At 52.0% G+C, this 15,181-nt stretch overlaps 1 protein-coding gene across 2 annotated transcripts in view; it reads right to left on the reverse strand.

Moving 5' to 3' along the window:
• Positions 1–15,181, reverse strand: part of DNAH2 (dynein axonemal heavy chain 2) — a 3,497,426-nt gene that overhangs the window by 2,474,211 nt on the left and 1,008,034 nt on the right. The window lies entirely within an intron of this gene.

Below are 15,181 nucleotides of genomic sequence, written 5' to 3' on the forward strand. Positions count from 1 at the left end.
TGCGCAGAGATTGCTCCTGCAATTGGTGGCCCAGTTAGCGCGTCCTTTTAGATGGGCCCTGTACCCGATAATAACAATGTTTATTTTGATGACTGGCCATTTGAAACAACTGAATGTTCCTGGTTTCGGTGCTGAGTACCTGAGTTAACTTACTAAGTCCTCTGGGCTTGACCTTTTTTGTTCACATGTGTGCCTGAGCTTTTAATGACTGTAAACCGAAGCAGGACTCTAGGTTTATTGTAGACACAGGACTGATGTTTTGAAAATTATTGGATCCTAGTCGCTCTAGCTTGGTGGCCGACTAGTTACGTCTCGTATCTTGATAGTTTGTGTCAGTGAGGCCCGGATTGCATCTGTGAATTTCGCTAATCGGGCCACTGTTTGAGTTGTATTGGCAGAGAAGCAAAAGTCTGAAACTTCTCCGCATTGTCCAGAGACGTGAGACCTGCAAATTGGGAGTACCAGGCAGTGCCGCTCTCTTGCTAACTTTGGGCAGCAACACAACAGATGAAGCCAAGATTCACGGTGGTAACTGCAAAGACGACAGACAACTGAATTGCCTTGCCGGCCCCAGGATGGATTGAAGTCCGCAATGGGCAGTGCTAGAAGTCTCATATAGGTGATTCTTTTCTGGGCCTGGACTGTAAGACCTTGCTCAAAATAAGACAGAGGTTTTCCCAGGATATAAGAGGCGTCCAGTGTGGAAAGAGTGGATTGATGGCGTAGGCTCTCCTGGTCCTTTTCGGAGGATATTCTCTGGACCTGTGTGTTCACTGTATTTTTGCAGGCTGTTGCCTGGATATCCAGATTGTGCAAATTTTGGGCTTCTATTTCAAGTAGACTTGTAGCTGCTGCCAACTGTGCCTGCCATGGGGAGCCAGTGTCTTCAAAGATTGTTTTGGTATGGGTTTTCAATGACGATGCAGAGGCACGCAAAGTACTAATATAGTATTTTAATAAGTCCCCTGAGCAGGTGATGTCCGCGCAGATGAGGCCCAGCTCCAGCCTTACTCTAGCTCTCCTGGCCTGTTGTGGGAGAGCTAGAACCTTCTTGTAGGTGGACATTTGGAGGTTCGTGAGGAGCTTGTTGAAGGCGCCGGGGAAGACTAAATGTCCATAGGTAAGAGAGGAAACAAATTTTGCTCTTAAAACTTTCAAGATTGGTTCTGGTGTTGGACTGTGAAGTCGCTGGTTTAGGAGTCGCAAACTGTAAATAATGCCGGCCCCCTTGCTTCTTCGATGTTTCAGGTGGGCTGTTGGTTTTGCCCCTTCCGATAGCCTGACACCACACCCAGGTAGTTATAACTCATGCATGTTTCAATTTGCAGATCGCCTAGGCGCCATCCTGCTGTCTGCTTTCAGTGATACGTCCTAAAAATAAGTATCCCGGTCTTCTCCAGGTTCGCCAGAAGGTTGTTTTTTAGATTGTACAAGTGAAGGGCATTTAGAGCTTTCTGTATGCCAGACCGCATGTGATCCATTATTGCGATGTCGTCGGCGTACTGAAGGTTTTGAAGCTGCACTTTCCCCAGCCTTGGTGTTAGTAAACTTGCACCTTCCTGGGCTTTTCCCAGGTCTGCTGGATAAAGATTAACCCCTTCCACGCTCATGACGAGCACAGCTCGTCATGAGTGACGACGCTTGTACGCTCATGACGAGCTGAGCTCGTCATGTAACGCGTTTTAAAAAAAACGCAGCGCGCAACGGGAAAACCGCTAGCGCGCATGCGGTTAAAGAGAAGAGGGGCGTGGATACACCCTTGTTTCAGGCCATTATTGGTCAGCACCGTGGCTGTTTCAGTGGTTTGGCTGGTCTTGTACGGACCCAGATCCCCTGATGTAATGCGATTATTGCCTTTAGCAACTGTTGGGGGATTCCCCAGGAGTCAAGCTTTTCCCACAGCTTCCCTCGATCAACTTGGTCAAATGCTGCACTGTAGTCCACAAAACAGCAAAAGAGGGGTATTGTGTTGGCTGGCTGGGTCGCTCGATGTGACAGATGACCCAGTACTAGAATGTTATTCAAGGTGGAACTTTCGGGCCTAAAACCAGATTGGAAGAGGGGAAGGATGTTGTTGTCTTTTGCCCAGGCTTCCAAGTTCTTTCAGTAGTATTCTTGCATACGCTTTCGCTTCAGTGTCTAATGGAGCAGCAAGACGGTCATTTTCTGGTTTCCTACTGTCCCCTTTTTTATAAATGGGGAAAAGAATGAAGCCTTTCCATGATGGTGGGACAGTTGAAGTAGCGTAAGCATACTTGAAGAGTAGTGTGAGCTGTTCTGCCCAGAATACATTTAGTTTTAAACACTGATGTAGGGACCCCATTGGGTTCCGGGGCACCGTCTGTCCTCTTTTTTGATTAAGTTGATTACCTCAGCCTCTGTGATGTTGGGTATTTTATCGACCATGTGTGCTACCGAGAAAAGTTGTTGTGGGTGAGTCTAGGACTTGTTCTGGTGGTTAGAGTATAACTGCTTTGCGTGTTTGACCCACTCCGCGGCTGCCACTCCATTCCCTTTTGTATGACTGGTATTACTATTAATGTTTCCAAAGTTGGATATGTCCCCTTTCTTTGAGGAGGGTGAATATTTTCAACCATTCTGCTTCGATTGTATTAGTTCGTATCTCCTAGACTTTATTTCTATGTTCCGCGCAAAGAACTGTTATTGCCTGTGTTTGCAGATTTTTGGTTCCCTTTCTTCTTGCCTTCAAGGCCTTAAAGAGGCTACGTTTGGTTGGATGTAGTTCCCTTGGTTTAATTTGTATGGGGAGTCCGTGAGTATTGGTGGCCTGCATGTGGGTGTTTCCCGCTTCCCCTTAGGGCAAGTTTTAATTCCTGCAGGATTGTTGTCCAGTGCTCCGTGGGGGGGGGGGGTAAAGGTGCATATAGCTGTGGAGTTCGACTCCTTGTGTGTAATCCACTCCAAATGTTTGTAGTCCATTATAATCTGCTAAGAACTTCATGATCCCTCTGTGCTTCTGCCCCGAGTGGTCGCTCCTCTGCCTCTCCACCGTGTAGCGGTATCGTTGACCCACGCTGCTTCTGCCATTTAATTAATTGTTTTGACCCACGCTGCTTCTGCCATTTAATTAATTATTTGACCCACGCTGCTTCTGCCATTTAATTAATTGTTTGACCCACGCTGCTTCTGCCATTGAATTAATTGTTTTAAACGTCGCTAGCATATTTGTTTGTATTGCCATTCAATTATTTGTTGTAAGCTCGCTAGCATATTTGCACTGCCATTTAATTTAATTAATTGTTTCACCCTCGCCGCTTGCCTGCCGGTTTCATAGAACTGAGCTGCATTACTTCACTGTGCCTTTAACCGCATTGAGTGCTCCTCGCCTGCTTGCACCATTGTTTTCTTGCCAAAGTCATAGCGCGATACCCCCCAGCGCCCTGCTCGACTCCCCCCTCCATTTTGTAGCTGTTGTTGTTGTGCTTCGTGTTGACCCGAGCCCGCCCCGCCTCCCAGCCGAGCCGCCCTCGCCCCTCCCCTCCACTACCCATATATGACAGTAGTTCCCACGCGCAGCGTTCGCGCCCAATCCGCGCCGAAGGTGCGCCAAAGGTAAGCCCGTCTACGCCCGTCCGCGCCTGGACCGCGCCCAGCGCCAGACCCCCTGGCCCCCGTCCCTCCCTGCCCCCCGCATTACCTACGATGCCGCAACCCTCCTAGCCCTGAACCCCGGTCGCGCTCCCAACTGCGTCCAAGCCGCCCCTGGCCAAACCCATGGACCTTTCTCCTGCTTCTCCTGCAAATTCAGCGGCACCAACAACATCTCCGCTACGACCACACCACAGATTCCCGACCCCACCCACCTACAATGCATCCTCCTCAACACCCGCTCGGTGCACAGGCACGCCATTGACCTATGGAACCTACTCGACACCTTCTCTCCAGACGTCGCCTTCCTAACGGAAACATGGATGAATGCTTCCTCCGCACCAGACATCACCATTGCCATCCCTGAAGACTATAAGATCACTCGCAAAGACCGTACCAGCCACACAGGAGGAGGAATCGCTATCGTCCATAAGAAATCAATCCGCATATCAACCAGCTCGGACGCCAACCTCGCCAACTCCGAACACCTTCACTTCCAGATCCACATCGACCCCAAAACCACACTCAGAGGCACCCTCCTCTACAGACCACCAGGACCCCGCGCAAAATTCAGCGAAGACATCACAGACTTCATCACCCCACACGCGCTCCCCTCCAAAGACTACATCCTTCTGGGAGACCTCAACTTTCACCTCGAAAAGATCAACGACCGCAACACCGCCACCCTCGTGGACAACCTCACCAACCTCGGACTTAAACAACTAGTCACTTCCCCCACCCACATCGCAGGTCACACACTCGACCCCATCTTCACATCCAGCAACAATGTCTCCTTCAGCCACACTACGGACCTCCTCTGGACTGACCACAGCTGCGTTCACTTCACCTACAACAAACCAAAACCCACCAACCACCTCCAACCAACTCTGCAAAGAAACTGGAACAAGATCACCACCGACCAGATCTCCGCATCGCTCCTTCAAAACACCCCAGCCCTCTCTTCTAATGCTAATGAAGCCGCCGCCAACCTCACCCTTTGGTTATCCAACACCGCTGACACCCTAGCACCACTGAAAAAACGTCAAAACAAACCTAGCAGCAAGAAGGCCTCATGGTTCAACGATGATCTCAAGAAGTCCAAGAAACTCTGCCGCTCCCTTCAAAAGGCCTGGAAAAAAGACCCAACCACCAGCACCAAGGACGCCTTCAAAAACGCCACCCGCACTCACCACCAACTAATCCGAAAAGCCAAGAAAACAGCATTCAAGGATCGACTTGACAACAACGCCCACAACAGCAAGGAACTTTTCAACATCGTCAAGGAATTTTCCAATCCCTCGGCCAACTCCAACGACATCACCCCCTCTCAAACCCTTTGCGACTCCCTAGCCTCATTTTTCCACAACAAGATTGCAGACATCCACAACAGCTTTGACAACCAACCCGGAAACCAACCCACCCTACCATTTGCTGATCATCTTCCCCCCGTGAACACCCTTAACGACTGGAATCCAATCTCCACTGAGGACACCATCCACCTGATGAATTCCATCCACTCAGGATCTCCCACAGACCCATGTCCTCACCACATCTTCAACAAAGCAGACTCCGTCATAGCACCGCACCTCCGAGACGTCATCAACTGCTCCTTCAACTCCGCCACCTTCCCGGAAGACTGGAAACACGCTGAACTCACCGCCCTTCTGAAAAAACCCACAGCGGACCCCACCGAACTCAAAAATTACCGCCCCATCTCGCTTCTCCCTTTCCCGGCCAAAGTCATCGAGAAAGCTGTCAACAACCAGCTCGCCGCCTTCCTCGAAACCAACAAATCCCTCGACCCCTCACAATCTGGCTTCCGAGCAAAACACAGCACCGAGACCGCCCTCATCGCAGCAACAGACGACATTCGAACTCTACTGGACAATGGAGACACAGTCGCCCTCATCCTCCTCGACCTCTCCGCAGCCTTCGACACAGTCTGCCACAGCACCCTTCTACAGCGCCTCAGAAACATTGGAATCCAAGGAAAAGCACTTGAATGGATCACCTCGTTCCTCACCGGAAGAACCCAGAGAGTCCGCCTTCCACCATTCAAATCCAAGGCCTCTGAAGTCATCTGCGGCGTACCACAAGGATCGTCACTCAGCCCCACCCTCTTCAACATTTACATGAGCCCCCTGGCGGCCATCGCTCGCCAACACAATCTCAACATCATCTCCTACGCTGACGACACTCAACTGATCCTTTCCCTCACCAATGACCCCAGCACCGCCAAAACCAACCTACACGAAGGAATGAAAGAAGTTGCCGAATGGATGAAACAAAGCCGTCTGAAACTGAACTCAGACAAAACAGAAGTCCTCATCTTAGGTACATCCCCCTCTGCATGGGACGACTCCTGGTGGCCGGAAGCCCTCGGAAAAGCACCCACCCCGACAGACCACGCACGGAACCTTGGCGTCATCCTGGACTCTTCACTCTCAATGAACAGACAAGTCAGCGCCGTATCCTCTTCCTGCTTCAACATTCTTCGCATGCTCAGAAAAACATTTCGCTGGATCCCCTCCGAAACAAGGAAAATAGTCACTCACGCTCTGGTCACGAGCCGACTGGACTACGGAAACACCCTCTACGCAGGGACTACCGCAAAACTCCAGAAGAAACTCCAACGAATCCAAAACGCCTCAGCCAGACTCATATTAGACATCCCACGCAACGATCACATCTCTGGTCACCTTAAAGACCTCCACTGGCTACCCATCAATAAGAGAATCACTTTCCGACTGCTTACCCACGCACACAAATCACTCTACGACATCGGCCCAGAATGCCTCAACTCACGACTGTCCTTCTACACCCCCTCCCGCCAACTACGTTCCTCCAGCCAAGCCCTCGCCACTGTACCTCGCATCAACAAGACCACCATGGGAGGCAGATCCTTTTCATACCTGGCTGCTAAAACTTGGAACTCTCTCCCCACTTTCCTTCGCCTTACCCAGAACCACCTAGCATTCAGAAAGCAACTTAAAACGTGGATTTTTGACAAGTAATTCTCCCCCCCCTCCTAAGCGCCTTGAAACCCTACGGGTATGTAGTGCGCTATATAAATCCTTTGACTTGACTTGACTTGACATGGTGCTCTTCTCCAGTAGAGGCCCCTAGTGTTTGCAGCTGTGCTGCGGTTTTCCAATTTACTGAAGGGTTACCCTCAGCGGCCTATTGTCACCCTTGTCTCTGTTGACCACCTCAAAGTTATTAAGATATGATACAAGATGATCTGAAATAAAGATATAGTCAATCGTAGACTTGTCCGTGAAGGTGGGGAAAGGGAGCCAGAAAGGATCTGAGGCCGTTAAAGAGGTAAAAAGAGAGAAATACTAAATTCATAAATGGACCAATGGACACTATATTAGCTGCATTAATGACCACACAAGAGCTGCCCTCAAGGATATATATATGTACAATGCATTGGCTGCATTTATAAAAATCAGTGAATGAATGGGTACACTGAATGACAACCATTGCTGATCTGTAGACCTACTCTGTAAAAGTCAGCAAATAGACTAGCCATAATCAGAATACTGCTATGGAGAGAGGCAAGTACCACTACATATTCCTTGCCATACCAATTAGGCTCTTGAGACACAGGAGTTTGAAATGTCACAGCATGAGAAACTAAATTATGATCTTCCCAGTGAACATGGTCAAATGGGTCATCACACTGCATTATTCTAAGGTCCATTAATCCACCAATGTGTTTTACCTATATCACTCTGTCTCTGACCTTCCTCTAATATTGCGTTCCACCCACTTAACCTTTTGAAGATGATATGTCATCAATCCTGAATTCTGACTTCTGTTTCACAGATGTTAGAATTGGGGGTCTCTGGTTGGCGCAAGTAAGTACTTGTGACAAGCAGGGACCCTCTCCTCTAAGTCAGGGCAAAGGATGACCCTTCAGAATTACCCTTGCTCACCCTCTAGGTGCGTGGCGTGAGCAGCCAAGGCGATTCTCCAGGCGTTAGTCAGTTAAGCATTTGTAGACACACACACAGTAAAATATACCAATCCCCCCACAAATGGACACCAGGCTGTGAGTATATAAAAATACGCTTCTTTATGTAAAATATATATCTCTTAGGTCAGACTTATCACAAGATCAAATAACGGTTCTGTATGCCCACAGGTTGTAAATAGGCAAGCTCTCTTTTAGTTGTAGTTCAAAAATGCACTGTTCTTATCTTAAGTTGTATTCCACAGTGTTCTCTTGATTCCTGGTTCGTTTCTGCCCAGATTGTGCACTTTTCCTCCCCTCTAGGTCTTAGGGGGCTCGGTTATGCACTCTGCCGCGCTTCGCGGCACCTCAGACGGGTGAAATCCCGACGCCCTGCCAAGTCTCACGCTTCCCGCGTGAGGCGCGATCGGCCCGGCCGGGTCTCTGACAGCGAGTGGCCCCCCTGGTCTGCGGGACTCCCCCGGGGGGGAAACACCGACCTCAGAGCTGTCCAGGTGGAGGGGAGGCCCAAGGACCCAGCGCAGCCCCAGTCACTCGGGCAGGGGCTCCGATTGCAGCCTCGTCCTCCCGACAGCTAAAGGATTCCAGCGGGAGGGGCTGGAGCGCTCTTCTCAGCGCGGAGCTGCAGGCAGGCACACAGAGCGGTGCGAGTCAGCGGAACAGGGGCGGCTCGCACCGCGGGGGATATTCACAATTCCTTGGCCCTTGCAGGCAGGCTGGCAACCCCAAAATCAAGGGTAGAAACAAACGTTGCGGGCCCCGAGCCCGTTGACGGTCTCGGTGGCGGCTTTCCTCCGGGGACAAAGGCGAGGTGCCCAGCGGCTCAGGCAGAGCGAGGCTGGCACCCGAGGCGTCCGTCCAGTCGGAGGTCTGTCCCCTGGGTCTGTTTGCGTCCGGTGGGGATTTCTGGCGGGAGGGTGAGGCACCGCAGCGGGCCTTCTTAGGCGGTCGACACAGCGATCCTCTCAGCGGGGGAAGAGCGGCTCAACGGAGCGGAGCTCTTCCTCGGCGGGGACGAGAGGACACAGTCGGTCACGGCCTGAGGAAAGGGCTGGGGGGCACCACAGCAGCGAGCCTTCCAGGCGGTCAACTCAGCGATCTCCTCAGCGGGGGAAGAGCGGCTCAACGGAGCGGAGCTCTTCCTCGGCGGGGACGAGGAGACACAGTCGGTCACGGCCTCAGAGAGGGGCTGGGGGGCACCAAAGTCACAGCTCCGGCAGTAGTAGATATCCCGGTTAATTACCGGCAGACGAGCAGAGGCAGGTTGAGCCAGATGGTCCTGTGGCTCAGGTCAGGGGGCAAGCTCAGTCAAGCCCTTGGAGAATGTTTAAGCACAAAGCAGCAAAGTCTTTTCTTATCAAGTCTTTTCCTCTCCTTTCTCAGCAAGGCAAGCAGCAGGCCAGTTCTCCCAGCGTCTCTTCTCCTTCTAGTCGGGCAGAGGTCCTTCGTGGTGAAACAGGATTCTAATTTACAAGGAGCAGGGCTCCTACTTTTATACACAGTTTCTTTTGTTCTCACTGGCCAGGGGGGCCTCTGCATAACTGCTCTCAGCTCCTGAGCACTTGTGGTGGGTACTTCTGCTTCTGCATTCAGTGTGAGGGCAGGCACATCAGCCGCTCCCCAGGGGGGCGGAGCCGGCATTGTGAAGACAGGGGCAGCCTGAGCACTCTGTTGAAAAGCTTCGGTCTTTCCTGGGCCAGGTGCAGGCTGAGTCATCAGTCGCTCCCCAGGAGGGCGGAGCCAGCATTGTGGTGGCAGAGCACAGCCTGATGCATCATTCAGGGGAAACTCCCACCACCCACTAAGGTGTCATCTGGCTATTCACTACCTGTCAACTCCCAGCCCTGTCACTCACACACACCAGACAGTCAGATCCACATCCAAGCAGAGGCGGGCTGAAATGGTTAGGCAAGCAAATGCTAACTTTCTAAAAGTAGCATTTGCAAACACAGGATATTAAAATAAACTTTACTAAAAGAAGTATTTTATTATTCTGAGTTCAGGCATACTAAACATTAATTTCTACCATGTTCCCTGAGCCTGCTGGGATTATAGAGTGTAATAATTCCAGCAGCCCATCTGGCCTAGAAGGGAACTGGTAGCCTTACAATAGTGAAAAACGAATTTGGCAGTAATTCACTATTAGAACATGCCACACACATCTGGGCATGTTCTACCTTATACTTACAATGCACCCTGCCCTCAGGCCTACCATAGGGGTGACTAATATGAAGTTAAGGGAAGGTTTAGGGGCTGGCAAGTGTGTGCACTTGCCCAGCCAGCATGACAGTACCAGACTGTACGCAGGTTCTGCAATGGCAGACCCTAGACACATTTTAAGGCTGCTTCTGTGGGTGGCGCAACCAGCGCTGCAGGCCCACTAGCAGTATTGGCATTCACAAGCCCTGGCACTCCTGGTGCACTTTACTGGGGACTGACAGTAAATCCAATGAACCAATCAGGTATATCAATCACATGTACACTTTACAGTAGGGAGCACTTGCACTGCGGCACGGGTTGGCCGTGGCGCAGTGCCCTGAGTAGCGGACACCAGCAAAAACATCTGAGGCACAACAGCAAAAAGTGGAAGGGAAACTCACGCCAAGGTGCCAGGTCTAACACGTGTCCCCTCCAGCTGAAATGTGGGGGGAACTACCCTTCCCCAGGGAGTTCCACATCACTAAGGCGGAAAAACCTGGACAGACCGTCAGCGTTGGCGTGATCTGTGCCAGGGCGGTGTTCCACCGTAAAGTCCATACCCTGTAGGGAGATGGACCACCTCAACAGTTTTGGGTTCTCACCCCTCATTTGCATCAACCATCTGAGGGGCCTGTGGTCTGTCTGAACCCGGAAGTGAGACCCAAACAAGTAGGGTCTTAGCTTCTTCAGTGCCCAGACCACAGCAAATGCTTCACGCTCTATTGCACTCCACCTACTTTCCCGTGGAAGTAACCTCCTACTGATGAAGGCTACAGGTTGGTCCCAGCCCTCCTCAGTCATCTGTGAGAGAACAGCCCCTACACCATGCTCTGAAGCGTCTGTTTGCACTATGAATTCCTTGGAGAAATCAGGAGCCAGGAGCACGGGCGCCGTGCACATGGCAGTCTTCAGGGTGTCAAAAGCCTTCTGACAGGTGTCAGTCCAAATCACATTCCTGGGCTGCTTCTTAGAAGTCAGCTCTGTCAAGGGGGTCACAATAGTGCCATAGCCCTTGACAAACCTCCTGTAATACCCAGTGAGCCCAAGGAAGGCTCTCACTGCAGTCTGGGTCTTGGGGGGTTCCCAAGCCAGGATGGTCTCAATTTTGGGTTGCAAGGGTGCCACCTTGCCACTCCCCACTTGGTGTCCCAAGTACACCACGGAACCCTGCCCAATCTGGCACTTGCTCGCCTTGATTGTGAGGCCTGCCTTGCGCAGGGCCATCAACACTTCCCAGAGGTGTCGCAGGTGTTCTGGCCAGGTACCACTGAACACTGCGATGTCATCCAGGTAGGCGGCACTGAACTCATCCAGCCCAACCAACACCTGGTTGACCAACCTCTGAAAGGTGGCAGGGGCATTCTTCATCCCAAATGGCATAACCCGGAACTGGAAATGCCCATCTGGTGTGGAGAATGCTGACCTCTCCTTTGCCCCCTCGGTCAAGGCGATCTGCCAGTACCCAGACGTTAAATCAAACGTGCTGAGGAACCGGGCAGCCCCTAGCCGATCAATGAGCTCATCAGCTCTGGGGATAGGGTGCGCGTCAGTCTTGGTGACTGAATTGAGTCCTCTGTAGTCCACACAGAACCGGAGTTCAGGTGTGGCTCCCGGCGCAGCAGCCTTTGGGACCAAGACCACGGGGCTGGACCAAGGACTGCTGGAAGACTCAACCACCCTAAGAGCAAGCATCTTGGAGACCTCCTCCTTGATGCAGGCCCGGACCCTGTCAGTTACCCTGTAAGTCTTATGCTTCACAGGTAAGCTGTCTCCTGTGTCCACATCATGGACGCACCAATCTGTGACACTAGGAACCAGGGAGAACAGGTCTGGAAACTGCCCCAGCAACTGGCGGCAGTCTTCCTGTTGCTCAGGGGTCAGGGTGGGTGAGAGGTTAACTCCATCCACTGACCCATCTTTCTCACAGGCCACTAAGAGGTCAGGAAGAGGCTCAGACTCCTCTTCCATTCCATCATCAGTGGCCAACAGCATGCCCACTTCGGACCTTTTCAAGTGGGGCTTGAGGCGGTTGACATGTAAGACCCTTAAAGGATTCCTGGGCGTCTTCATGTCCACCAAGTATGTCACTGAGCTCTTGCGCTCCACAACCTCAAATGGGCCTGTCCACTTATCCTGAAGTGCACAGGGTTCCACTGGGGCCAAGACATACACCTCTTGTCCAGGCTGAAGCTCTACCAGAGTGGCATTCTGGTCGTACCACCGCTTCATCTCCTCCTGGCTAGCTTCCAGATTTGCCTCAGCAAGTTGTCTGAAGCGCCTGGTTTGGTTTCTGAAGGCCAGCATGTAGCTATATACATTCTGGGGAGGTTTCCTGGGAGATTGCTCCCAGCCTTCCTTTACCAAACTCAGTGGTCCTCTCACGGGGTGACCATACAGCAGCTCAAAGGGGCTGAACCCTAGAGACTTCTGTGGCACCTCGCGGTATGCAAAGAGCAGGCATGGTAAGAGGACGTCCCACTTACGCCTCATTGGACCTTCCAGGCCCATGATCATGCCCTTCAGGGTTCGGTTGAATCTTTCAACCAACCCATTTCCTTGTGGATGGTAAGGTGTGGTGAACTTGTAGGTCACACCACACTCTTGCCAAAGGGACTTCATATACTTGGATATGAAGTTGGTCCCTCTGTCGCTCACCACCTCTAGAGGGAACCCCACTCTGGAGAAAATTCCCATTAGTGCACGCCCCACCACGGGGGCCGTCACTGTCCTCAGAGGGATGGCTTCAGGGTACCGGGTGGCATGATCCACCAAGACCAGGATGAACCTGTTGCCCATGGCTGTCTTGGGGTCCAGAGGCCCAACAATGTCAATACCCACTCGTTGGAATGGAGTACTGACTACAGGGAATGGTTGGAGTGGAGCCTTGTTCTTCCCTCCACTCTTCCCACTTGCCTGGCAAGTTGGACAGGTCCTACAATGAGCATCTGAGCTCTTGTGCATTTGGGGCCAGTAAAAGTGGGTGACAAGCCTGTCATAGGTCTTGTCCATCCCCAAATGTCCTGCTAACGGCACATCATGAGCCAGTCCCAGTAGGAAGGCTCTGAACTTCTGGGGTACCACCAGCACACGGGCTGACCCAGGTTCAGCAGTCTTAGGCTCTGAATACAGGAGGTCATTCTCCCAGTACACATAATGTGTTTTGGCCTGAACACCATTGGCCTGGTCTGCAGCCTGCTGCCGCATCCCCACGAGAGAAGGGCATTCTTTCTGCTCCCTGCAGAATTCCTCCCTGGAGGGGCCTCCTTCTTGCTGCCAATGGGTCAGCTCAGGCAGGTCCCCCAGTTCAGCAATCTGTTCCCCTGTAGGCTCCAGGGCATCCCCCTCAAGGTCTGCTTCCTCCTGGACCGTGGGAACAGCAGGGGCCGGTTTCCCGCGCCCCCTGCGCCTTCTCTCTAAGGCCGGTTCCTGGGCCTCTCCTTCAGGTCCCAGGACTTCTTGATCACCCCTACTGGCTGCCATTGACCGGGTGGTCACGCACGCCCAGTCAGGCAGACCCACCATCTTCAGGTGAGTCGTTTTCTCCACCTTTTCCCAAGGGGAGTCCTCCAAGTCGTTCCCTAGCAAACAGTCAACAGGCATGGTTTTCCTCACACAGACCTGCAGAGTACCAGAGACCCCCCCCCACTCGAAGGGAACTTGAGCCATCGGACACTGACTCTCTGAATTGTCAGCGTTGACAACCCTACAGTAGGCATGGGGTACAACCTGCTCTTGAGACACCAGGTGCTGCCTCACTGCAGTCACACTGGCTCCTGTATCTCTAAGAGCCTCAGCTTTCTTACCATTGATGGTAACCACCTGCCCATATTTTTTAGTGTTAGAGGGCAGGTAGTTTGTAGGGACCATCTCACTGTCTCCTAGTGAGACTAGGGTCATCTGAACAGGATCTCCACCCCCCGGGACCATCACTTCTTCTCCTAAGTGAACACTGGTCACTTGTCGGGGCGGAGCACCAGTGGGTGCTGGTTTTCCAAACAGGCGACACTTGGGGTCACTGGCTATGTGCCCCGGGTCACCACATTTGTAACAATTGAAGGGCCCCTTTGGAACAGGTCTACCTGTCGGGGCCCCATTCTGCTTTGGGGGTGGGGGAGGCTGAGAACCCTTCTGCTGGTTCCCTTGAGGATTACTTTGGGGGCCTTTAGGGAACCCTTTCTGTTTACCCCTGTCCCCCCCACTCTTCTGCTGGGGACCCTGCCCACCCTTGGCGGAGTCTCCCACTGGACCCTTGTGGACCCTGGTGCTGAGCCAGCGGTCCGCCTCCTCAGCAAGCTTCCTCGGGTTGGACAGCTTGCTATCAATCAGGTGCTGGCGTAACTCAGGAAAACAGTTATCAGACAAGTGCTCCCATGCAATTAAATCAAAGAGACTTTGAAAATCATTCACCTTGTTACCCTTCACCCAACCATCCAGGGCTCTGCAAAAAAAAATCACATACTCCACATACGTAGTCCCAGGACGCTTTGCACACCCCCTGAACCTCTGTCTATATAATTCAGGGGTAAGCCCATACCTGGTCATTAAGGCCTCTTTCATGTGGGGATAGGAAATCTGTTCTGCAGTGGGCAAATCTAGCAGGGTGTCCCGCCCTTCACTAAGGAACCTTCCCCACAACCCCGCTCCCCAATCTTTCTCAGGGACCCGGTGGGAGGACATGGCTACCTCATAGGCCCTAAACCACTGTCCTATGTCATCCCCCCTAAAGAATTCTTTAACTATATCTTTGGGGATGTACACCTTGGACTCTACCTGCACCGGCGTTGTGCTGCCACCAGAAGGAGCTGTTCCCAAACCTCTTTGATCCAACTCCTTCATTCTCAGGTCATGGTCCAGCTGGCGTTGCTGTGCCTCCATGGCCAATCTTTGCTTGTCCATTTCCAGTTTTTGTTTTTCCATTTCCATTTGCCCAGCTAATCTTGCCATCTCCATTGCATGTGCCCTGTCTGCTGCCCTGTCTGCCAGCTCCTCTGGTGACAGGCCTCTGGGGGGCTCTACAGCGCCATCTGGTGGAATGATATCCACCGGGGTCTGTGGATCTCTTGACTCCCTCCAGGCTCTCAGCGCCGTCACGAGTTGGGTCTTGTTGCTCAATCCACTTTTGGCAATTCTGCATTTTGTGCAGAGCTCTTTCAGCTGGTCATTGGTTAAGCTCCTCAAGGCTCCCTCCCTCCAATCTATGTCATCTGCTCCAGAGAAGGTAGAGAGCGCTCTTCCAGCAGGGAGCGAGCCAGGCATGGCTTCAGTAATGGCAGATGTCTCAACAAAATTAGCAAAAAGGAACTGGAAACCTGTGGCTGCGTTATAGATCTGCTCTCCCTATGTGGTGATCAGTAATTCACTGTATGTAAACTACAAATGCAAATTCGCAAATCC

Source organism: Lissotriton helveticus, chromosome 12 (genome assembly GCF_964261635.1).
Source record: "Lissotriton helveticus chromosome 12, aLisHel1.1, whole genome shotgun sequence".
Lineage (NCBI taxonomy): Eukaryota > Metazoa > Chordata > Amphibia > Caudata > Salamandridae > Lissotriton > Lissotriton helveticus.